Genomic DNA, 27,467 nt, shown 5'->3' on the forward strand with positions numbered 1-27,467 from the left:
ATACATTTATACTATATGCAAATACATAAAATAATGTCTGAAAGTATATTAAAAAAAAAACAACTGATAACATAGGTTAGCCTGGATAAGGGGTTGGCAGATTAGTAGAGCTCAAAATTATTTCAGTATTATTTCTATTTTTTTAAATTTTATGATGCGAATGCATTAATGTATTATTAATGTAATATCTGTATATTTCAAAGGTTACTATTCCTATTGTTGAGAACATGCCTCATGCTGCTTGCCAGATATTAAAAGGTTAACCAGAGCTTGTCTGCTGAAATGTGGATTCAGAACCATATATCTTTTTCATAAATGACCTAATATCAGGCAGAAGAATGAGGAATAACATTTGTCTTCTAGAATTCTCATCAAGGTAGTTTTCAGCCTAAGAACTTTAAATTTGTTGTCTTTTACATGGTCTTCAATTGGACTAAATTGCAGATCAATTTAAAACAAGTCCAAATAAAATCGACTTATCTCAGCTACCAAATGGACTGATGTAGAGAAAACCGTTAGTGACAGAGCCTTAGTAGAGTCACCAAAAATCCTATTTAAAAATTGCTTGTTTCAATATGCAGTGTTCCATTTAATCAAATACAATTCTGAGCCAGAAATTTGGGCTTACTTATGTAAATCTGACTTATTCCACCTAAATGAGATATGTGACCTAAGCTAGTTATTGACTCATGAGCCATTGTTGGCTTTCTCTAGATTTATTTAAAATGAATATTGAATAAAAGTATCAATAAATGTATTATTTATTTAAAGAATTACGAGGATTTGACACAAATTCATGCCTTTGAAATTGACTAAGCTGTTAAAATTGAGGGATTTAGCATTAAAAAAAAAATACATTTGTGTTAGTGCATGTTCCATAATCATTTTTCTTGAAATAAAAAATGTGTTCGAAATAGAAAATTGAGGTTTTGAAGATTCAGTGTTCCAAGGATTTGATAGAAATTGGAAGAGCAATAAAAAGAAAGTGACAGTGTTAGTCCCTCTGCTGTGTCCAACTCTTTGTGGCCCCATGGACTGTAGCCTACCAGGTTCCTTTGTCCATGGAATTCTCCAGGCAAGAATCCTAGATGTGAATGCCTGTGTGCGTCGGCTGTCTATCTGCTAATTCACTGCATTTCTTTGCTAACTATGAGTTTGACTGACTCTTCAATACTCTCCTGTCTTCTGTCCTCTCCCTACAGGCTCACAAACCTCCTTCTAGTTCCTTATGAGCACTAAGCACAACTCAACTAGGTTGCTGTCCTACTTTACTCTCTGTCTTGCTAACTTCCTTCTTTTATCTCTGCTCAAAGGACACCTATCAGGCAGTCTTCCCTAACAACTGATAAAAGAGTTAACGACACACCTCAATCTAATCAACACTTCCCCACCTCCCGAAGACAACAGTCACCTCCATCACCAGTAGCTTCTCTGCCTTCTCCACCATCCCAGCCTCAGCCTTGACACAGCCTTACTGCCGCCATTAGCATCATCATGACTGCCCCGCCTCTTTGCAAACTTTTTCTCATGGTACATACCACCAAGTCATATAGCATATATTTATTTATTCAATTTCTGTTTTTTTCCACTAGAATGTAAGTTCTTTAGCAGCTTTGGTTTGTGGATATATCTCCAGTGTCAGGTAGATGGTGAAGCTTGGAATTTATAAGGTGTCCAATATATATTTACAGATTGAATAAACAAATAATGTAAAATTTATTTTTGTCCTTATAAAAAGTGACCTTTTAAAATACCATCTTCTATTCAGTTTATATGGGCTTCCCTGGGTGGCTCAGATGATAAAGAATCTATCTGCAATACAGGAAACTGGGGTTCAGTCCCTAGGTTGGGAAGATCTCCTGGAGAAGGGATTGGCTACCCACTCCAGTACTATTGCCTGCAGAATTCCATGGATGGAGGAGACTGGTGGGCTACAATCCTTGGGGTTGTAAAGAGTCAGACATAACTAAGCAACTAACACACATGCATTCAGTTTATGTATTTCCTTTTGACAGTGTGTGATTATGTTATAGTATGAATCTATCTAAATTCTCCCTTAATGCCATTTGTATTTTGTCTTTTCCAGAAGTATTAGCATATTTTTTGCTTCTTGAAATTTTATGTGTGTGTGTGCTGAGTTGAATCCAACTCTTTGTGATCCGTGGGACTGTAGCCCATCAGGCTTCTCTGTCCATGGGATTTCCTAGGCAAGAATACTGGAGTGGGTTGCCATTTCCTTCTCCAGAGATCTTCCTGCCCCAGGGATTGAACCCACATCTCCTATGTCTCCTGCATTGCAGGCAGATTCTTTACCTGCTGAGCCATTGGGGAAGCCTATGAAATTTTATAGCCTATCTCAATGAGTTGCAGAGAAAAATCTTACTTCTTTGTTAATCATCTTCAAAGTTACTGAGAAATTTGTATATACTTTGTCTCCTTAAAACTGAGATTTATTTAGTCAATTTCTTATAACAGTTGCAATTGTATGGAATTCAGAAGTTTATTAGGAAAAATAGATATTTAAAACACTTTATAATTTGTGTGTTTTATTTTCTGTTTTCTGACTGATACAGAGAACACAGGGACATTAATCTTTTTTTCTGTTAACTTTTTTGCTTTTAATTTATTTTTAATTGAAGGGTAATTGCTTTAAATATTGTGTTGGTTTCTGCCATACATCAACATAAATTAGCCATAGGTATACATATGTCCCCTCCCTCTTGAACCTCCCTTCCAAGCCCATGCCCCCACCCCATCCTATCTCTCTAGGTGATCACAGAGCCCTGGTTTGGGTTTCAGTTCCCTGAGTCATATAGCAAATTCCCACTGGCTATCTATTTTAAATATGGTAAAAAAAAAAAAAATATATATATATATATATATATGTTTCCATGATACTCCATTCATCCCACCTTCTCCCCCCACCCCAAACTCATGTACAAGACAGTAATCTTAATTTTAGAAACTTTGTGAAAAATGTTTAAATTATTTTTAATTTGTTAGATACACTCATCTTCTTTTCTGTGTATTCTAGGTTTGGGTGTCACACTTAAAAAAGAACATGCCCATTTATAGATTTAAACCATAAGAACTACATCTTTATATTTTCTCTTCTATCGTCTTTTATGTTCCTCTCTTTCTCACCAGCCTTCTAATTTACATTTAAATCAGCTTCTGTATTTATTCTAGTACAAGATGTGAGATAAATCTGCTTTTCCCCAAATATCTAACCCATTAGTACAAAACTCTTCATGGAATTATCATTGTTTTTCTACACTACATAGATATTATTGTTACACTATGTAGCTATTATTTTCTTATACTTTCTGTGCAGGTGATAGTCACCTGTAATAATGATGATGAAAGTGAAAGTGTTAATCATCAGTCATGTCCAACTCTTTGCAACCCCATGAACTGTAGCCCACCAGTCTCCTCTGTCCATGGAATTTGGTGGGCAGGAATACTGGAGTGGTTAGCCATTCCTTTCTCCAGGGGATCTTTCCCACCTAGGGCTTGAATCCAGGTCTCTTGCATTACACGCAGATTCTTTACAGTCTGAGCTACCAGGAAAGCCCGTAATAATGGCGGTGTTCCAATTCCATTTACATTTCAATTCCAAACTTAAACTTCTTATGTTTTACTTATTTTACTTATGGCTCATATCTAACAGCAATGTCTGAACACTAGTTTACAAAGTTATGTCTTTATCCTAGTTTTTAAGCGAAAGCTCTAATGTTTCTTCGTTAAACATGATGTTTATTGTACATTTCTTTACTGTGTGGTGTCCCTCTTCAAATATCTTTTGATGAGCAGAAGCTTTAAACAACTTAACTGGCTTTATATAATGGCCATTCAGTGACTACATCATACTATTGTTTTTTAGAAGTACAAATGATAATTACAAATACTGACTATATTATAGGGAATAGAGAAAGCTTGAACATATTTCAAATAACTAGAGTGATAGCATTTCATTTGGCCTCAGTAGAAGGGGTGAAAAATCAGTGTAAAAAAGATAATTAAAAACCCCCAAACATTAGCAAATGAAACAGTACACTTCTAAATAATCCATTACTTTTTAATGATATCACAATATAAACTAGAAGATGTTTTAAACTGACTGGTAATGAATTTGTGGCATATATGAATTTGTGAGAGTCAGCTAAATAGTTCTTGAAGGCAAGTGTATATACAGAGAGAGATTTGATTTGATTCTCAGTTGATTCTAGCTACATGAATGTTATCAAGCCATTGAAAGTTTTTGTGCTTCAATTATATCACTTTAAACAGTATAACTGTTTACCTCATGAACTGGTTATAAAGATTATAGAGGAGGCATCTATACAAAAATGTTTTATAAAGGAAAATACAGATATAACAACAGACATAAATAGAATGACATAAATAAAGTTTGAGATGTCCAAACTTTTCATTTATCATTTTGAAGTGACAAAAAGTAGGAATAGTAGCTTTATGAATCTAAAGTCCTTACTATACCAAGGTAGTAAGGCTCACTGAAGTCATTTTGTTGTCATTTGTGTCTGACTTTTATTTAGGACTCCAATAATTACATAGTTAAAATTCTTTGTCCCATGAATATTATGAAAGGTGTAGTTCATTACCAAAAAATCTATTACTTTGAAATCTTTATGAATGCTAAAATAGACTTTGAGTTTTATTTGAATTTTGTTTATTCATTCTCCCTACTGTAGTAACTACATTCTGCCCAAGTAAATACACTGATGCTTTAAAAGTAGATTGGATAAGTCAATGAAAAAATAGTGACCACTAGCCTACATCAAGCTGAAAAAACAGGAACTCATCATCTCCATATATATAAAACTCTGTGAAAAGAATTCAATGGGCCTTAGCTAAAGTAGTAAAAACATCATGGATGTAGTTCATGTAACCAAGCTACAACTTTTTAAACCAGCACAAGAAAAATAGAGCAGGGCATTCAATTTCATTAACAGGAAATTCATTTTTAAATCAAAGTAAATAATATAATCATTATAATATAGACATGGGTCAGAGCAGTTGACTGTGTAAGAAATCAGCTAGTTATTTCAAAGGGCTTTGACATTTTAAAAGTATAATATTTATCTTGAACCTGATTAAAATCATAAAGATATCAAAATTCAAAGAAGGAAATCAAATGCCTTCTTTAGGGAAAGGAAGTTTGAGAGTCAATAACTCAAATATTTTCTTTATTTATAAGAAGTGAAATTCAGTCTTTCATTTTTCTTCCCATCTAACATAGCAATATAGCAATTTTTGCCAAGCAAGAAAGATAAACATTTGGGTTACTTTGAGTAAGTCTTTTTCTTTATTTTTCATCTTAAAGGAAGCCATGCTTTTCATTTCTCTATAGTTCTGAAAATATTTCACTGTACTTTCTACATCCATCTCTAGATTCAGCTTCATTAAATAATTTTATTGTCTCTAAAATTCATTTTGTTTATATTCCAAGAAACTTTATGCTTTAATTTATTTGACTTTATATTTTAAGATACAGCTTTAACATTCTCTGACTCTAATCCCAGTTCTTATTTAAATATGAAAATAATGTTTTTTGCATTTAAATATTTTCATTTTGATTATATGATTGATTTTTATTTATATGTAATGATTTCTTTTCCTATTACTTTTATAGGAAATATAAAAATATATTTGCTACCAATGTCTAATATAATCTATGTCTATATCTATTTATCTAACTATATGCATATGTTAAATGGACCTTAATGGTCATTCACATAAGTCTTGGAGAAGAGCATTTGTTTTGTCTTTCTTGAGAATACAGAAACACTTTTAAATTCATATTTCTTTTTCTTATGAGAGGGCTACCCTACTCCAATCTCTGTATTTAGGTTATGGTCAGTCCTCAAAATTTTACATAGTTATTAAGCTAATCAAACAGATGTGAAAACTGAAGATGACAGAGTCTAGGTGATTTGCCAAAGACAGTGTGTTACAGAGCAATGGAATCAGAATTGGAACCAGTTATTATGAAAGGGTTTTATTTGTTTCACTGTATATAACAGATTTCCTGTGAATCAGAAAATTAAAGATCTAGTCATAGCACTTTTACAGTTTTTTTTTAATTGTATAGTTTTGATCTGCTGATGTTTCCCTTTTCTATTTTCCCTATTATTTAAAATGTCAATAATCTGACAAGTGGATGAATAGTATTTTGTTAGTTGAAGGGGGTTTATACATGTTAAGAATTTTTCAAATTAACACCCATTAGTTGGAGCACAGGGATCTAGATAGTAAGCCTCATTTTAAATCTGAAATGTGTTGCCTAGTACTTAACTTAGAGATATTATGAAGTTTAAATAGCTGATAAGTATAAAGTGCTTGGTGCTGTCCTCGGCAGACAGCAACAGACAACAACAGTCTTGCAAAATGCCATTTTACAAAGCAGTGGGTATACTCTATATTCTAACTTGGATATCAGGACATCCTAGAATGGAGTTTTCTCTGGATGGAAAGATAAAGGGAGCATGTGAACCATAGAGCAGTGGCTATGTTAATTTTACCTTGGTTTTGCTGTAGGTGTGTAATGTGTCTAAACAATGTCTTGCCAACCCAGAAGCCAGAAGCTAAAGGCATATAATTTTCTGAATCTTAGTATTTGGTAATTAAAGAATATGATAGAAGGGACAGCTTAATGAAGCCTGCTTCAGCACATTTACCCTATAATTAGGGTGAATCTGACAGATTGATCACCTCGATATGACTTTTTGAAAAGTTGATCAGATCACAGTTTCTCAAGAAACTCTTTCATGTTAAATTTTTTCAGGATTGTGCAGAATTGGACATGGCTTAGCAACTGAACAACAAACAGCAGTCAAACTCATATCTAAATTGCTTTCCATTTGTTTTATATGTGTATTTCTTTTAATGCAAACCATAAATTCTATAGAAAGTAGTTTTCAGTTTGACTCAATAAGTCACATAAACTTTATAAAATCATTCAACATTTATTGGCTGCCTGAAGAGTATCTTGTAGCCAACTTTAAATAAGTATACTGTCATTTTATTTATGCCATGGAACTGGAATAATCAGAGATTTATCAAGGGATGATATAAATGTTTGAATAACTGAAAATTTTCTCAATTCAAAAGAACTAGACAAAATTTTTTTAGAAAGCAACTTGAAATACTTCTTGACCACCTGGTAAATAATGTACCAGTTGAAATAATTTTTAAGCTTTCAGAGACAATAAAGAATTAGGCCTTCCCCTAAATTAATAAAATATAATAGAAATATCATCTGTTTGTAGCACATGATTAAACTATAATCCAAAGGCATACATAATAAAAGTCTGTTCAAGCAAATGCAGTCTTTTTTTTTAAGTAATCACTAAATTGTGGCTTTGGAACAAGCAACACATAAATCCAGTGTCCGATTTTCCAGAATTAGTCTTTGCCAAAGTTTAGTTTTTCTTCAGTGATCTGTTTAAAACAATCACTATACTTTCCAACATACAGTCTCCAGACAGACAGTTCTGGTGGAAGCTGTGTGACTAAGTTAATAAGTTAAGGTTCTCAATAATTCTGAATATATTTTTAAAGAAACAAGTGGTGAAAGTGTTTAGAGAATAAAAAGAGGGAGAAAAAAGATGAAAGTCTCACTGTTTTGTTAAGTGAAATAAACAAGCTTTGTCTCCGAAGCTTTCTATGAAGGTGCTAGAGATAGATGTTTTATACAATTTTCACAATGATTTTCTAAACAATTACACCATTATAAGCTACTTTTTTTTTTTTTTTTTTTTGCAAAGTGTTCTGTGCTAGAGTAGGTGTAAGTTTTCCCATTTGTTTATAAGTTTGGAGAGTTCAATTAAGGGGTCTACTATTGATTGTTCCTTTGTAACATATACAGGGTACCTGAAAGGTTTAGAAAAACTTTCTAAACTTTTGGTGTGGTGGGTGTTGAGTAGGATGTATGCTTTGTGTAAGGCTAGGATTAAAGTGATGCCCTGTGTCAAACAATTTTACTTTGATTTCCTTATTATCTGTTTGATACAGAATGTAATGTCTTAATTAAATTTTATACCAAGTATTTTGTTTTGTTCTAATCAATCCAGGAAAGATTTATTACATATTTCAAATGTTTGATGTGAACTAATTGTAAATAAGGTAAAATATTGTCAACACCTTTCCCTGACAGTAATAAGAGAACCTGCTCTATTTATAAACAATATACTCTTCTATATTACATAACAAAATCATTGCCATCCTTGAAAACAAGACACAAATCATATTAATCTATCCAAGCAGAAGTTGTCCAGATAAATATGTGGATCTTATAAGAACCATTAGAAACAATAAAGAACAATAGAAACTTGCAATTATTTCCATTCAGTTGAATGATATAAGGAATGTACTCATCTTCTCCTGCTAGAACTCCAAAATTACAACTTGCTGCTGAACAACTGTTGACAGGAGAATGTTGGATCCCCCCCGCCCCCCCCCCCAAAAAAAAGATACTCCATGTCTAAGAGCAAATAAGAAACCCCAGAAAGATGGTAGGAGGGGTGAAATTGTGTTTAGAACCAAACCCCATACCCACCAGAGATGCTTGGAGGGTTCAAGCAAACCTTGTGCACACCAGGACCCAGAGACCCCACAAAAGAATGAGCAGAACTGTGTTTGAGTGTCTCCTTTGGAGGTACGGGTCAGCAGTGGAATGCCACAGGGTTAGGGACTCTGGGTGTGGCAGACCTGGGTATGGCATAAGCCCTCTTGGAGGAGGTCACCATTAACCCCACCATAGAGCTGCCAGAACTTACACAGGGCTGGGGAAACAGACTCTTGGAGGTGCAAACAAAACCTTGTTTGCACCAAAACCCAGGAGAAAAGAGCAGTTTCTCCACAACAGACTGACCCAGACTTGCCTGTGAGTGTCCAGGAATCTCTGGTGGAAGCATGGGTAGGTGGTGGCCTGCTGAAGTGTCCGAGGCACTGAGTGTAGCAATGCATGCATGGAACCTTCGGAAGGACCTTATCTTCATTACCTACATAGTTTGGCCTCAGGTCAAACAACAGGGAGGGAACTCAACCCTGTCCACCAAGAGAAAATTGGTTTAAACATTTACTGAGCATGACCTGCCCATCAGAACAAGACCCAGTTTCCCCCTCAAACAGTTTCACCCATCAGGAAGCTTCCATAAGCCTCTTATCCTTATCCATCAGAGGGAGACTCTACAATCACAGAAGACTAACCAAATGGATCACATGGACCACAGCCTTCTTTAACTCAATAAAACTACAAGATATGCCATGTAGGGCCACCCAAGACAGATGGGTCATGGTGGAGAATTCTAACAAAATGTGGTCCACTGGAGAAGGGAATGGCAAACCACTTAAGTATTGTTGCCTTGAGAACCCCATGAACAGTATGAAAAGGGGAAATGATAGGACACTGAAAGAGAAACTCCCCAGGTCGGTAGGTGCCCAATATGCTACTGGAGATCAGTGGAGAAATAACTCCAGAAAGAATGAAGGGATGGAGCCAAAGCAAAAGCACCCAGTTGTGAGTGTGACTGGTGATGGAAGTAAAGTCTGCTGCTATAAAGAGCAATATTGCATAGGAACCTGGAATGTTAGGTCCATGAATCAAGGCAAACTGGAAGTGATCAAACAGGAGATGGCAAGAGTGAACATCGACATTTTAGCAATCAGCAAACTAAAATGGACTGGAATGGGTGAATTCAACTCAGATGACCATTATATCTACTACCGTGAGCAGGAATCCCTTAGAAGAAATAGAGTAGCCATCATGTTCAACAAAAGAATCTGAAATGCAGTAATTGGATGCAATCTCAAAAATGACAGAATGATCTCTGTTCATTTCCAAGGCAAACCATGCAATATCACAGTAATCCAAGTCTGTGGATTGCCCCGACCAGTAATGCTGAAGAGGCTGAAGTTGAACAGTTCTATGAAGACCTACAAGACATTCTATAACTCACACTCAAAAAAGATGTCCTTTTCATTATAGGGGACTGGAATGCAAAAGTGGAAGTCAAGAGCTACCTGGGGTAATAGTCAAATTTGGCCTTGGAGTACAAAACAAAGCAGGGCAAAAGCTAACAGAGTTTTGCCAAGAGAACACACTGGTCATAGAAAACACCCTCTTCCAACAACACAAGAGAAGACTCTACACATGGACATCACCAGATGGTCAACACCAAAATCAGATTGATTATAATCTTTGCAGCCAAATGAAGAGAAGCTCTATACAGGCATCAAAAACGAGACTGGAAGCTGACTGTGGCTCAGATCATGAACTCCTTATTGCCAAATTCAGGCTTAAGTTGAAGAAAGTAGGGAAAACCACTAGACCATTCAGATATGACCTAAATCATTTCCCTTACGACTATACAGTGAAAGTAACAAATAGATTCAAGGGATAAGATCTGATAAACAGAGTGCCTGAAGAACTAAGGACAGAGGTTTGTGACATTGTACAGGAGGCAGATCTCAAGACCACCCCCAAGAAAAATAAATGCTAAAAGGCAAAATGGTTGTCTGAGGAGGCCTTACAAATAGCTATGAAAATAAGAGAAGCACAAGGCAAAGGAGAAAAAGAAAGGTATACCCATTTAAATGCAGAGTTCCAAAGAAGAACAAGGAGAGATAAGAAGGCCTTCCTCAGTGATCAGTGCAAAGAAATAGAGGAAAACAAGAGAATGGGAAAGACTAGAGATCTCTTCAAGAAAATTAGAGATACCAAGGGAATATTCATGCAAAGATGAGCACAATAAAGGACAGAAGTGGTATGCACCTAACAGAAGCAGAAGATGTTAAAGAATAGATGGCAAGAATATACAGAAGAACTTACCGAAAAGATCTTCATGACCCAGATAACCACAATGATATGATCACTCATCCAGAGCCAGACATCCTGGAATGAGGTCAAGTGGGCCTTAAGGAAGTGTCACTATGAACAAAGCTAGTGGAGTTGATGGGATTCCAGTTGAGCTACTTCAAATCCTTAAAGATGATGCTGTGAAAGTGTTGCACTCAATATACTAGCAAATTGGGAAACTCAGGAGTAGCCACAGGACTGGAAATGGTCAGTTTTCATTCCAATCCCCAAGAAAGGCAATGCCAAACAATGCTCAAACTATCGCACAATTGCACTCTTCTCACACTCTAGCAAAGTAGTGCTCAAAATTCTCCAAGCCAGGCTTCAACAGTATGTGAACCGTGAACTTCCAGATGTTCAAACTGGATTTAGAAAAGGCAGAGGCACCAGAGATCCAATTACCAACATCTGTTGGATCATCGAAAAAGCAAGAGAGTTCCAGAAATACATCTACTTCTGTTTTATTGACTACGCCAAAACCTTTGACTGTGTGGATCACAAGAAACTGTGGAAAATTCTTCAAGAGATGGGAGTACATACCACCTGACCTGCCTTCTGAGAAATCTGTATGCAGGTAAAGAAGCAACAGTTAGAACTGGACATGGAACAACAGACTGGTTCCAAATCAGGAAAGGAGTACATCAAGGCTGTATATTGTCACCCTGCTTATTTAAATTATATGCAGAGCACATCATGCAAAATGCTGGGCTGAATGAAGCACAAACTAAAATCAAGATGCTGGGAGAAATATCAATAACCTAAGATATGCAGATGACACCACCCTTATGGCAGAAAGTGAAGAAGAACTAAAAAAGCCTCTTGATGAAATTGAAAGAGGAGAGTGAAAAAGTTGGCTTAAAGCTCAACATTCAGAAAACTAAGATCATGGCTTCTGGTCCCATCACTTCATGGCAAGTAGATGGGGAAACAATGGAAACATTGAGAGACTTTCTTTTTTTGGGCTCCAAAATCACTGCAGATGGTGACTGGAGCCATGAAATTAAAAGACACTTTCTCCTTGGAATAAAAGCTATGACCAACCTAGACAGCATATTCAAAAGAGGAGACATTACTTTGCCAACAAAGGTCTGTCTAGTCAAAGCTATGGTTTTTCCAGTATTCATGTATGGATGGGATAGTTAGACTATAAAGAAAGCTGAGAACCAAAGAATTGATGCTACTGAACTGTGGTGTTGGAAAAGACTCTTGAGAGTCCCTTGGACTGTAAGAAAATCCAACCAGCCATCCTAAAGGAAATCAGGCCTGAATATTCATTGGAAGGACGAATGTTGAAGCTGAAACTCCAATACTTTGGCCACCTGATGTGAAGAACTGACTCATTGGGAAAGACCCTCATGCTGGGAAAGACTCTCATGCTGGGAAAGACTGAAGTCAGGAGAAGGGGATGACGGAGGATGAGATGGTTGAATGGCATCACCAACTCTATGGACATGATTTTGAGTAAACTCTGTGAATTGGTGATGGACAGGGAAGCCCGGCATGCTGCACTTCCCGGGATCACAAAGAGTTAGACATGACTGAGTGAGTGAACTGACCTGGACTGTATAATATTACAGTTTTCTTTTCTTTTTTTTATTGGAATATAACTGTTCTACAATATTGTATTTGTTTTTCTTATACAACTGTATGAATCAGCTCTGGATATACAACTATATCCACTCCCTCTTGAACCCCTCTCACCCATTCCAGCCCTCTATGTTATAAGAGAGCACTGAGCTGAGCTCCTTGCACTATAATGCAGCTTCCCACTAGCTATCTAATTTGCACATAGTAGAGTTATTATGTCATTGCTACTCTCCTAGTTTGTCCCACCCTCCCTTTCGCCCCCTCTTTGGACATGTTTGTTCTCTACATCTGTGTCTTTATTCCTGCCCTGCAAATAGGTTCATCTGTACCATTTTCCTACATATAACATATATGTGTAAATATACAATACTTGTTTTTCTGACTTCTCTCTGTGTGATAGACTCTAGGTCCACCCACATCTCTACAACTAACCCAATTTCATTCCTCATTATGGCTGAGTAATATTCCATTGTATGTATGTATGTATGTGCCACATCTTTTTTATCCATTCATCTGTGTTTGGACATTTAGGTTGTTTCTCTGTCCTGGCTATTGTTAAACACTGCTGCAGTGAAACCTGGGTACATGGGTCCTTTTGAATTATGTTTTTATCAGGGTATATGCCCAGTAGTGGGGTCATAAGATATAAATAATCTTAATAAAATATAGAAATAAATTCTGTTAGTGTGCAGCTCTTCAACATAAGACTTAGTAGCATAGCAACTAGTAAACACTTATAGTAATTATGTGCTATGTAGTAGCTTCTAAATACTATCACTGTTCATCGCAGGGCCAATTGTATATTATTAAAGGTACAGTAATTGCTAATATTGTAATTAGTATTTATTTCAAACATACTGAATTGTATATCAAAGTGATTATAATGTATTTTGCCATATTAACTTTATATTTGTTCCAAGTACTGAAGTAGTATTATTAAGTAAAATTTCTTTTTGTTTAATGCTTTAATCTTATGTTTTACTACTTTTTCAGAATGCAACTGAGGAAGTATATTATTGATAGTATTCTTGAAATTGCTTTGCCCTCTCCAAACACTCCTCAAACTTTGACAATATTGCATTTAGGAAATAGAGAACACCTCTAATAAGACACTCTGTAGTAATGAGGGTTTTAAAATCAGGGATTTGAATGCCTAGCCTGAATTTCTGGACAAACAATATACACAGTCAATGTATAAAATTCAAGCACTTCATGTATATTAACTATAATCATGAATATATGCATATGTTGTCTTGGTCTGCTTTTTTGTTAAATCAAGACTGTCTTTTTCCCCCTTATATCTCTCCAAGTTAATTTCATTTCTAAGAAAAAGTACACTAACAGGAGTTGAGCTCTATTATGATAATTGGTTTGGTTTTACTGCATGGGCACTGTGAGCAGCTGGAGGCCCAGCATAAGAGCTTCTGTGGTTGATGCCAAACTACATCTTACAGCTTTGAGCACATGCATATTTTTCCACCCTCTTTCTTTCATGATAACATGATCTAAATGTAAGCTAAAAATGACATAAATGAAAATCATAATTAAAAAGAAAATTACAGAGTCCAGAATGAGGTTTAAACAATCAGAATTCTGATTCAGTTAAGATCTTAAACAGATATCATTGCCCAAAGCTTTGGCATTATTCTATATATAGATATTGTTTCACAAATAAGAGAACAATTTGGATAGTGTAATCATCTGAAACTGTGCTAATTGTAAGAAAAGGGAAACCCATGAATTCATCTGTCTTGTAAAAGTTAGTAAGATCATGATGAGAATGTATTACAGGGAAATAACTGAAATTTAAACAGACATTTCTCAATCTGCACTCTGTGGGAAAAACTTACTTAATAAATGGATGGAGTGTAAATTTATAAAATATATAAGGAAAAATAATTAGAAGAAGATCCAGGACATTGAACTAGACAAAGAATTTCTGAACACACACAAAAAGTTATGTAATAAGTACCTCTGTGTGTGTGTGTGTGTGTGTGTGTGTGTGTGTCTCAGCTGTGTCCAACTCTTTGCAATCCCATGAACTGTACCCCCAGCAGGCTTCTCTGTCCATGGGATTTTCCAGGCAAGAATGCTAGAGTGAGTTGCCATTTCCTTCTCCAGGGCATCTTCCCAACCCAGGGATCAACCCAGGTCTCCTGCATTGCTGGAAGATTCTTTACTGTCTGAGTGACCAGAGAAGCTCCTTTTTATATGTTCAGACTTTATTCAAAGTAAGAAACTGTTCATTATAGAATGCCACATACTGAATAAGAAACAAGATACCTGTGGAGGGAAGATACTTAAAATAAATACATTTTGACAGTTTCTTTTTGTTTTATTCTGTGAAAAATCTTTTAAATTTAATTAGGTTCCATTTGTTTATTTTTGTCTTTTTTTTTTTCCTTTGAAGACAGATCCAAAAAGAAACTATGTGAAAAAGTTTTCTGCCTATGTTCACTTCTAGAAATTTTAGTGTTTCAGGTCTTACATTTAGGTATTTAATCAATTTTTAGTGTATTTTTTATGTGGTGTGAAATAATTTTCTAATCTCATTGTTTTGCATGTAGCTTTCCAGTTTTCCCCACTTCATTTATTGAAGAAACTATTTTTTCTCCACTGTATATTCTTGCCTTCTTTGTCACAAATAGACAATGAACACATGGTTTTACTTCTGGGCTGTCCTTTTTCATTGATCTGTAGGTCTTATATGTGTCAGTAATATGCTATTTTGATTACCGTAGCTTTGTAGTATAGTCTGAAGTCAGGGAGTATGATGGCTTCAATAACTTTTCTCAAGATTTCTTTGGCAATTGCTTTTGTGTTGTCATAAAATTTTAGGATTGTTTGTTGTAGTTCTGTGGAAACTGTCATGAGTATTGATAGGGGATGCATTAAATCTATATATTGCTTTGGGTATATGAGCATTTTAGCAATATTAATTCTTGTTACAATATTAATTATTACAGTCAAACAACACATCACTCCATTTCTTTGTATCATTTTCAAATTCCTCCATCATCATTTTGTAGTTTTCAAGGTACAGGTCCTAATTGCTAGGAACTTTATTCCTTGATGAAATGATTTCCTTGATTTCTATTTCTGTTACTTCATTACTAACATGTGGGGAAGCAACAGATTTCTGTATTCTAATCTTGTCCACTGCCACTTTACTGAATTCATTTATTCTAATTGTTTTTGGTGCAGTCTTTAGGATTTTCCATATATAGTATCCAGTCACCTGCAAATACTGATAGGGTTATTTTTTTCCCTTCAAATTTGAGTACTTTTCTTTTTCTTTTCCTTGTCTGAGTTCTGTGGCTAGAATTTCCAATGATATGTTAAATACAAATGTATACTTACTTGTCTTATTCCTGATTTTAGAGGAAAGGCTTTCAGCTTTTCACTATTGAGCATGTTGTTAACTGTGGGCTTGTCATAAAAAGGCATTTATTGTGTTGGTATGTTTCATTTTACCAACTTTGATGACAGTTTTTGACATCAAATGACAACAGTCATTTAGCATGAATGAATGCTAAATTTTGTCAAATGCTGTTCCTGCATTTATTGAGATGATCATGTAATTATTATTTCTCCTCTTGTTAATGTGTATCTCATCAGTTTATTTAAGAATATTGAATCATTATAGCATCCCTGAAATACATCAAACTAGATCATGGTGTATGATTCTTTATATATATTTTTGAATTTGATTTGTTAATATTTTTTAAAGATATTTGCATTTATATTCATTAGAGATAATGACAGAAATTTTTTTTGTAGTGTCTTTGTCTGGTTTGGGTGTCAGGGTAATGGTGGTCTTATAGAATGAATTTGGAAATGTTTCCTTCTCATCAATTTTGTTGAATGGCTTCAGGATCGATATTAGCTCTACATATGTTTGGTAGAATTCTCCTGTGATACCATCTGGTCATAGACTTTTGTTTTATAGGAGAATATTTATTATAAATTCAATTTCAGTACTAGTGATTGGTCTGTTCAGAGTGGCTATTTCTGCCTGATACACTTTTGAAAGATTGTATTATGTTTTTCCAGAAATTTGCCCATTTTTTCTAGGTTGTTCATTTATTAGCATTTGACTGTTCTTAGTGTTCCCTTATGATTTGTTATATCACTGTGATATCAGTTGTACATATACAATGGATTAAAACTCATTGGTTAAAAAAATAAAGAATGAAATTTTGTAATTTGCAAAATGTTGATGGACCTAGAAAGCATTATGCTTAGGGAAATATGTCAGACAAAGCAAACACTCTGTTATCACTTTTGTTGTTGTTATTGCTAAGTCATGTCTGACTTTTGCAACTGCATGGACTATAGCCTGCCTGGCTCCTCTGTCCATGGAATTTCCCAGGCAAGAATACTAGAGTGGGTCACCATTTCCTTCTCTAGCTATCAGTTATACATGGAATCTAAAAAACAAAATGAGTCAATGTATATTACAAAATAGAAACATACTTACAGACATACAGAACCAACCAGTGGCTGCTAGATATTGAGAGATACAAACCACCATGTACAAACAAAATAAGTAACAAGGGTATGTTGTACAGCACAGGGAAATACATCTTTTTTGTTGTTGTTGTTAAAACTTTAAGTGAGATACTATGCTGTATACCTGAAACTAATACAGTAAATTATACTTCAATAAAAAGTATAAACCAATGTAATCTTATATAAAATATAACATTAAGGCAATAAATGGTTCGAGACGAAAATGAGCAAAAGACATAGACATTTATTTCACTAAGGTATATATATATACAGATGGCAAGTAAGCACAAGATAACGTCAACAGTGTTAGTCATGGGAAAATGCAAATTAAAACCACAATGAGATACCATTACACTCCTATCAGAATGGACAAAATAAGAAATAATGAAAGTATCAAGTGTTACAAAGGATATGAAGAGATGAGTCATTCATACACTAGTGACAGTATTAAATTATATAGCCACTCTGGAGATTATTTTGGCATTTTCTGAAAAAACAAAAGATACACTTCCCACAAGGTCCAGCAATTAGACTCTTGTTCAGTGATGCTGGAGAAATGAAAACTTATGTTCACACAAAAACAGTATGTGAATGCTCAGAGAACCTCTATTCATAATAATTGAACACTGAAAACAACCCAAACATCCTTCAATGGGTGAATTTTTAGACAAATTATTATATATCCATGCTATAGAATACTGCTTAGCATTATAAAGAAGTAAACTACTGAGAAACCTAGTAACTTAGATGGTTCTAATGATATTATACTGAACCTTAAAAGTTACTTACTATGCAATTATATGTGTGTAACTTTCTTTAACTGACAATATTATGGAGATAGAAAAGGGATTAGTGGTTCCCAGGGCATAGGAATGAGAGTGGAAAGTAAGAGGGTGGAAGAGAATGCCATAGGAAAGGATAGTTATCAAAGGGGTATCAAAGCATGAGTATCCTTATGATTTTGAAACTGTTCTTAGAACTATATTTTGGCTAAAGCTATGGTTACTTGGATATGCCTATATGATAAAATTACAGAGAATTAAATACACAGACATTACTTTGCCAACAAAGGTCCATCTAGTCAAGGCTATGGTTTTTCCAGTGGTCATGTATGGATGTGAGAGTTGGACTGTGAAGAAGGCTGAGTGCCGAAGAATTGATGCTTTTGAACTGTGGTGTTGGAGAAGACTCTTGAGAGTCCCTTGGACTGCAAGGAGATCCAACCAGTCCATTCTGAAGGCGATCAGCCCTGGGATTTCTTTGGAAGGAATGATGCTAAAGCTGAAACTCCAGTACTTTGGCCACCTCATGCGAAGAGTTGACTCTTTGGAAAAGACTCTGATGCTGGGAGGGATTGGGGGCAGGAGGAGAAGGGGACAACAGGGGATGAGATGGCTGGATGGCATCACTGACTCGATGGACGTGAGTATGAGTGAACTCCGGTAGCTGTTGATGGACAGGGAGGTCTGGCGTGCTGTGATTCATGGGGTCACAAAGAGTCAGACATGACTGAGCGACTGAACTGAACTGAAATACACACATATAAACACACACACACATGCACACATGACTGTATTGAAAAGTTGAATCCAAATAAGTTTGGTGGGTGGTGTCATTGTCAATTTCCCAGTTGTTATATTGTGCTTTAATTATGTAGAGTGTCACCATTTGAAAAAACGAAGTGAAAGGTATAGCTAACCTCCCTAAGCTATTTCTTACAACTACGTGTTAATTTACATTATCTCAAAATAAAAAGTTTAATTAAAAAAGTTTTATTTTAATGCAACAGCAAAAGAGTGCATACTATGAATTTTTATATTCAAAAACTGGCAAAATTTTCTGTGGTGTTGCATGTAAGGATAGTGGGGAAGGTCATGAATTAAATGATTTTATAAGAAGGTGATTGTATATGATTATATATAAATAATATATGTTACTATGTTCTGTTTATTGATCTGATTCTATTTGTAACTATTTCCATATTGCAAAAATTTGTTGAAAAATACACTTGAATTGTGCATTCTTCTGTTCGTTTTTTTTTCAATTTTTAAGAAAGTTTACTTATAAAGGACTGTTTGGGCGTGATATGCTTGAGGAAAAAGTGAACTTGACCATCACATTTTTTTAAACCACTTAATTAAGGTATGATTAATATATAAGTATCTATACACACATTTTTACAAATATTAAGATCACAGAACTATTTGAAAATATATATATACACATATATGTGTTTATATATACTTATATATAACTATATATATGTATATAAATCTGTTATATACTTGAGAAATTCTGAATTAGTGGATCAAAAAGTCTGTATATAAACAAGTCACTGGAAAATACTTGACATCTTAAATCCTTGGAGTTCTGAGAAATGGGACAAATTGATCAAGCTTTAGGAAAGAAGAATGTCTTAATTATGTAATTACCTATATTTCAGAAAGAGAGATTTACAATCAAATCATTTAATTTAACTACTAACATTAACCTTCATACAATAGTTTAGAAGGAAATTTGTTACTGATTAACGTATCATTTGGAGATATTCAGTAGATGTCATTTATTCATTTTATATCTATTTTCTAAGTAGGTGGGAAATTATAGAATATGGAGTGGGGTAAAGAGTTCTGAGACAAATAAAAAATATGTCTAAAAAATCAAAGAGCTTTCATTCAGCACAGAAATATCAGTTATGAGTAAACTAGTAAATGGAAATTTCAGATACTTTATTTTGTTACATATGAACATAAAATATTGTTGGGAAAAATAAGTGAAAACATAACTATTAAGCAGGAAATTTGGCACATTTAACACACTCTGTCTCTTTCTCTCTGTACATATATATGTGTGTATATATATATTTCCTAATTTTGTTTTAAGCCCTAGAACCTAAGCCTTTAATTCTAATTAATGTACTTGCCAAGAGGTGCTGATTATTAGGGGCTTCCCATGTGGTTCAGCAGTAAAGAATTCACCTGCCAATGCAGGAGACATGGGTTCGATCTCTGGGTCAGGAAGATCCTCTGGAGAAGGAAATGTCAACCCACTCCAATATTCTTGCCTTGGAAATCCATGGACAGAGGAGGCTGGTGGTTACAGTTCATGGGGCTACAAAGAGCTGGACAGAACTTCGTGATTAGATGACAACTGATTATTAGGGAACAATCGTGGATGTAGATGCTCTAGAGAAGAATCTGGTGCAGCTGGGTTGAATATTGTTAGATAAAATGAAATCTAAACATTCACACAAAGATACAATTCTTTTTTAGTTTACTAGCTATCCTATAAAGTTGTTAAGTTTTAACTTGTGCTCCTCTTTAAAGTTCAATGAATACTGCTATTTGGGGTGATTATTTTTTCTGGCATATTTGCATTTCTCCAAGTGGAATTTCATTTTCTTATATTTATTACTGTATTTGTAACCTCTCTAGGTCAATTTATTTCTCTGTTTATTCTACTCTTTTGTACACCTGCCAATTTATTATCATTCATGCATCCCTCTGATGTGCCCTTTCCTTGCCTTTCAAGATCATTAATTTAATACTAAAGAAGATTACCATTCACACTAGCCCTTAAAACTTTCTCCCTGATATTCTCCACATCCCATTCAATGATACGTGTCATTACCCTTTCTTTATGAATTTCGGGCCTGTTTTCAATCTATAAAATCATTCTCCAAACCCATTTAAGATAACTTTGCAAATATTATTATATGGCATGTTGTCAAATATTTCATAAACATATAAGATTGATGTAGGATAATACACATGGTATCTAGAATATCTGATTTATTTTCTCAGGAAATATCTCTGTGTGTGTGTGTGTGTGTGTGTGTGTGTGTGTATAGAGAAAGTCATCTATATTTTTAAGCTCCTGATCATTACATAGACATTTTGAAACATCAGAAGCATCATACAGATGCAATTCGTTCTTTATAAATGTAGCCAATGTTACCATTATCTAGCTAGCTAGCTATTGCCCTGGAAGACAAACCTACACACAGACACAAACACTTACTTTGAGGTTGTCTGTTCAGTGTCTCACTTGATATGTCATGTTGAAATAGTCTGATTTCCTCTTTTACTCAGAAATATATCTTCAATCAAAAAAGTATGCGGTTGAGTCCATTACTGACAGTTTTTCAGATCTATCAGAATTGTAGTGGTATTTAGTATATTTGCTAATTCCTTTAGTTTATTTATATTTTGTAAAGTACTTATAATGTTTTGTTAATAGCTTCTACCATAATACTCTGCGGCTGCTGCTGCTAAGTCGCTTCAGTCGTGTCTGACTCTGTGCGACCCCATAGATGGCAGCCCGCCAGGCTCCCCCATCCCTGGGATTCCACCATAATACTCAACTTCCCATAAAACAAGTGGTTTGCACAGTAATTGTTACCTCTTGGTTTAGTAAATAAAGTTTCCATATAATCACAAGTGTGGACAAGTCAAGTTAGGGAATAATCCAGCTTTTATCCATATGCCAAATATTTTATTTAACATGTTTTACTTTTTCATGCACTCTTCTGGAGTCTGAAGATATAATAGAAAACAATATTTTAAAAACCCAATTTTGAAGACATGATTGTCTGACAAGTATTTCTAAGGTGAGAACAAATGGGAATTGCATAAACATATATCGTAATGTGTATTATGCTAGTCTTGTTTTCATAGGACACTTTGGTTGATTTGATCATGTTCAGTAATGGTACATAATAAATTCTTTATTAAAATATTGCAGGTAGCAAAATTATAAGAAACAAGTTGGGTATTTTCACTTACATGGAAATAATCTATTTTATCACATCAATTTTCATATTACTTTTCTTTCAATTCATTATTTAAGGCATATATTATTTGGTATTTTTTCCCCCCAAGAATGGCAATTTGGCTCTATTTGCCTTTTACTGTTAGAAGTTCTTTACTATAAGTTTTACTGTTAGAAGTTTTGTTTTTGCTTTTTCACTAAAAGTGAAAACTTCATAGCATATATAATCATTCTCCATTGGAATATAAAATTCACATTTTAAGGGAATAACAGTTTCTCATTTTTCATTGGCTGAACTTTTTTAGTAGGTAAAAATATAATTATTCATTAGTTAGAATTTAGTTATCTTCATTATATATATTTAAATCCATAACAACTTCCATTCTACTGTGTCATACTTACACCTCTACATTTTCTATTTTCTTATGCTCTCATAAGTTATACAGGAGATTGAATGGATTTCAAGTCATTTATTTTTACAACTTCTGGTCGATTCTGGGAGTTATTTTGAAGATTTGACATTTTTGCCAAAATCAAGTTTTGGTATAACTTCTAAGTAGCCTCTATCATAATTTCTATTAAAATAGAAAGTATTTCAAGGAAAAAGTAGGTTTACTTACTGACTTGGGGTCAACTCTGCCTTTAGACATCTTGGCTAGGATGCTCATTACTTATGGGAACTCTCAAAATGCTTTAATTTAGTTCAAAATTATAAGAAAATATTAAACTTTTAGGTCAAACAGTATTTTAATATGTAATGTTAATATATTAATCTTTATATCCATATAGTTATAAAACATAATTTTGAATATTTTAATATTTGTTTAAATGGAAAAAAGGGGAAAAGAAAGTAAAAATGCCAACATCCCACAGAAGTCATAATGAAGTTGATTGATCCTGTTTATCTTTATTGAAACATGGGAAGCTGTGGGATTATTGATGAATATAATCAGTAACTATATACAGAAGTGCCGGGGTCCAGCCCCAGTGGATCCAGGGAATTCAAAGCGGGGACGGCTTCGGCAAGGATCAGGAAACAACTGCTTAATTAAACATTAATTAAGGATATAAAGGGTGATTAAATAAGGATAGCTCAATGAGGAAATTCAATGGAGAAAAGAGGCTGAATAATTAGCCAGAAGGTGAGTGAAAGAAAGACAGGGGCAGACCAAGCTTTGGTGAACAAGGCCCGCACTTTATTTTCCAAAGTAGTTTTTATACCTTAAGTTATGCATAGAGGATAATGGGGGAAGGGGTAGAGTCATGCAGTAAGCCAGGCTTTCTTCCTGCAAACTTATCATATGCAAAAGTTTAGGTGATTTGCATCATCTTCTGGCCTGGAGGCCTGTTAACATTTTAAGACTCTTTCTTCAGAAAACTTATTTTTCTCTAAAGGTGATTAGTCAGGCGCCACCCTCCAAAAGCATTAGATAAAGTTGCATTCCTATAGGGCAAAGGTGTGGTGGGCTGTAACAAGAAAAAGAATTAACTCAAGGGTCAAGGTTACAAACATTAAAGCTACTACTTACAGCAATTATATTAATCAATACACTGCCAGGGACACAGCAGGTAAGGGATATGGAAACTTAGCAGCAAACATTGGCCCAACAAGTGAAATACCCTTCACCAATACAATTTCTAATCAATCTTTTAACTGCTCAAAGGAATCTGTATTCAGACAGTTTAGAACATCTCATGCCTCTCACGGTTGTGAACTAAAACACTCTTGTCACGCCCAGGAACTTTATTAACTGGAGCTGTAATTTACCTCTTTTTCAGAGAGAGGTGGTGGGGGACAGCCCCCCTGTAAATTCAGAGGTGTAGGTGAGAGCACAAAGCAGTAAAGTAGGCAAACTCTGGTTTTGGGGGTAGATGCTCGAGAATTTCCAGGGGGACTCCTGAGGCTCGATCCCGCCTTTGCGTATGCCGGGCCTCCTTCGTCATGACCTTTGCCATGAGCGGAGTTCCTCACGCTGGCTCCCAGCACAGAAGATTTACTCTATACACATCAGTCAAACTATTGTATTTTTTGTGTGTGTATTTGCTGAGTGAAAGCCATTTCCAAGCCTTTTATATATTTTCTAATCCCCACCACTGTCATATTAAAGAATTGCTTATAAGGGAAATACAGTTGAATGAGCAAGTTGATTCTTGTGTAGTGGAGAAGAGCAAGTGAACCCTAAGCCATTCAGGCTTAGTATTAAATAAATAATACTAAATGATAAATACTAAATAATACTAAGTAAATAAATATACACAGAGTTAATGGGGAAAAATAAATTTGACCAAACATAGAGAATAATTTAATAAATTTTATTCTCTCTATGTATGTATGAAAGTCCCCGAAATTTTTATAGAATCTTGCCCTCAATGATCTTCTCTATATTCTGTATGTAATTAAATGATAAAATATTTCAAAACTAACTCATAGTGAATAGTAAGATTTAGGTTAATTTTTGAGGTTATGTTAGAAAAGAAAAAAATCATAAAGAAAACTGCTAAATTACTTAAACCATAGTTCTGTAAGTTAAATCACTGCCTCAATCTGTATGGTTGTAGTTCTTGATGTTCATAAGTACTAAAAGTATCTTCATTAATTAATAATAGATCTTCTCTTTCTACCCTTAATTCAATTATTTCCTGCAGATTGAGCTTTAAAAGAATACTGATACACAAAATATAAACTATCTAATTGAAATGCATTCAGTTTAATTATATTGAAGAAGGTATAAACATTATACCATTATAAACATGTATCTTTTTAATTTTCTTAATGTAGGAAGAAAAACTATAACAAAAATTAAATGGTGGGTTTTATATTTTGTACTTTTATTGACTGATCATCAGAGGAAACTGTATGATTGTCTTGCGAGGTGGTATTATTTCATTCAAACTTTGTGATTTAGGGTTGGGAACAGGCTAGGCGAAATCCACATTCTTTGCTATGATCCCATAAACTCTTATTTAAATGTCTTAAAGATATTCAGTGTTAAAAGAAATACAGTGCAAAAGAAATGGAGATTTTTAAGTCACCCAGTTAATTTCATCAGTTATCATATCAACTTGGGTAATTTAATTTCTACCTCATACTACAGTAAGCAGATGCTGTGAGTGAGCTTGTTGTTCAGTCAGTAAGTTGTGTCTGACTCTTTGTGACGCCATTAACTGCAGCATGCCGGGCTTCTCTGTCCTTCACTATCTCCTTAGTTTGCTCAAACTCATGTGCATTGAGTCAGTGATGCCATCCAACCATCTCATCCTCTGTATCCCCCTTCTCATCTTGCCCTCAATCTTTCCTAGCATCAGGGTCTTTTCCAAAGAGTCAGTTTTGTGCATCGGGTGGCCAAGGTATTAGAGCTTCAGCTTTAGCACCCGTCTTCCCAGTGAACATTCAGGGTGTATTTCCTTTGGGATTGACTGGTTTGGTCTCCTTGCTGGCCAAGGGACTCTCAGAAGTCTACTCCAGTACCACTGTTCAAAAACATCAATTAGAGTAATTATCCCAATGTCTTTCTCTAATACTTGTTTGCCTGGCCTAATTCCAACTGGATTTTGCCCAGGGCATCATAAGTGAGATTTGCCACAGGGTTTCTGAGAAAACCTTTTTTCCTGGATAAATAGAATAAGCTTAAGTGTACAGAAGCATTGTCTCTTAGCTGCATTCCTTTGATATTCCCTTTTCCCTTTGGTATGGGTATGATCCTTTGAGCATTGGCACATGTATTATTTCTGTGAGTGTGAAAAACATGCCTTCCTGGATGGTAGAACACAAAAGCAAAAAGTGCTACACCCTTGACTTCACTGACGGGCTAGACTAAACCCAGATAGAATCTACTTCCTGAGTTTCTATTACATAAGATAAATCAAAGTGTCTCTTAAGTCATCATTATTTGTGAGTTCATTTTTTACATCATAAAGAATGAAATAGTTCCTGATATCTTCATACTACAGCTTCTTTTTTACATTCCTTTATGGGAGTATCTTTGGGAAAATCTGTTTACTTCATGGGCACATTAAATTATTATAAAAATACTTGTGAATTTTATTGCAAAGATTCAGTAGTAGTAGGATTTATCCAAGTTTTTATAGCTTAATATATATATATTACTTAACTCTCTGTTTATCTGTTTAATTATGTAAGCATGCCATACTAATGGTGATAAGAGAATATCTCACTATGGATTTAATTTGCATTTTTCTAATTACTAGTGACATAAAATCTCCTTTCGTATGTGTGTTGGCCATTTGTGGATTTTTTTCCCAGTGAATTGCCTTTCCTATTTTTGCTCCTTTATTTGCTTGTCATTTTGTGCTCATAAAATTCTTGATGGTCTTTATAGTTTATAAACATTACAGTCAAATTTATTTTCCTCTGTGAAAGGACTTTGCTTTTTTGTACTTCATCAAAAAATCTCTCCCTGTTAGAACATTATTAAGATTTTGTCCTCTATTATTTAAGTTGCTTTTACATTTAGCTAATTAATCCATATTGAATTAAAATGTGTATATCCTGGGAAATAAGGATATGATTTTTTTATTCACCATGTAGATAAATTTTTGCTATTATAAATGAGGCCATCTCCCCATTTACAGATTTTAAGAATATGTAGAGATGAAATTGCATTTTATGTATCTATAAATTTTGATTTATCTAGCCACTTTGCTGAAATGTCTTATATTTGAACAAGACTCTCATATTTCCGATTCTCTTTGTATGGTAAACCATATTTTTCCATTCTTTCTTAAATTATTATTTCTTATTCTCATGCTGTTTGTCTTGTTTGGACCTCCAAATTATCACTGAAAATAAGTGACTGTGATTTTGAAAAGTTGCTGTGAAGTATTTGGTTGCATTTCTTCCATTTCCAGGTAGGAGTTAAGGTCACTTTCCTCTGAACTGGGATAGGATTTGTGACTTCTTTGACCAATAGAGTATGACCTAAGTGATACTATGTGGTTTTCTAGGTTACATCAGGAAAGACCTTCAGTGGAAGGTCTTATTCACTGGAATACTGGCTTCCCCCATCTGCTATGTAACAAATTTTAGTACCATAAGGCTATGATGCTATGAGGAATCCCAACCACATGTCGTGGCCATGTGTAGGCATGCCAGGTGACAGGCCCAGGTGAGCTCAGCCTTGTTAATATATATGTGAACAAAGAAGCCACCACCAGATGATTCCAGTCTTCAGAAATTTGTGGGTTCTCAAGGAGTCCTTTGTATCACAGAGCAGAGAGAGTCATCTCTCTTGTGTACATTTCTAAGTTCACATTTCTAAATCACAGATCCCATGTACATACAATTGTTATTACTTTACATCACTAATTATTGATGGTAGTTTAGTATGTAATGATTGATAACTGGAACTAGAACAACACACTTTTCTTATTCATGTCTTTAATGAAAGTATCTTGAAGATGTCAATGTAAAATACAATATTTGGAATGAATTTTGATACTGGCTATTTGCTGGTCCCCTTTTCTTGACTTTTCCATCTTCTAGAAGTCTCCCACATTCCTTACCTTAAGGCTCCTTACTCATCTTCAAAGCCAGCATGATAGCATCTTTGAATCTCACACTCTGATGCTCCTGTCTCTCTTTCTCTGATAAAGAATCTTAAATTACCTTAGGCCTACATGGATAATCCCCCCATGGCAAAACCCTAACATAATGGCATTGCAAAGTCTCATTTACCATGTAAGGGAACATATTCACAAG

This window comes from Bubalus bubalis, chromosome 9, assembly GCF_019923935.1.
Source record: "Bubalus bubalis isolate 160015118507 breed Murrah chromosome 9, NDDB_SH_1, whole genome shotgun sequence".
NCBI lineage: Eukaryota > Metazoa > Chordata > Mammalia > Artiodactyla > Bovidae > Bubalus > Bubalus bubalis.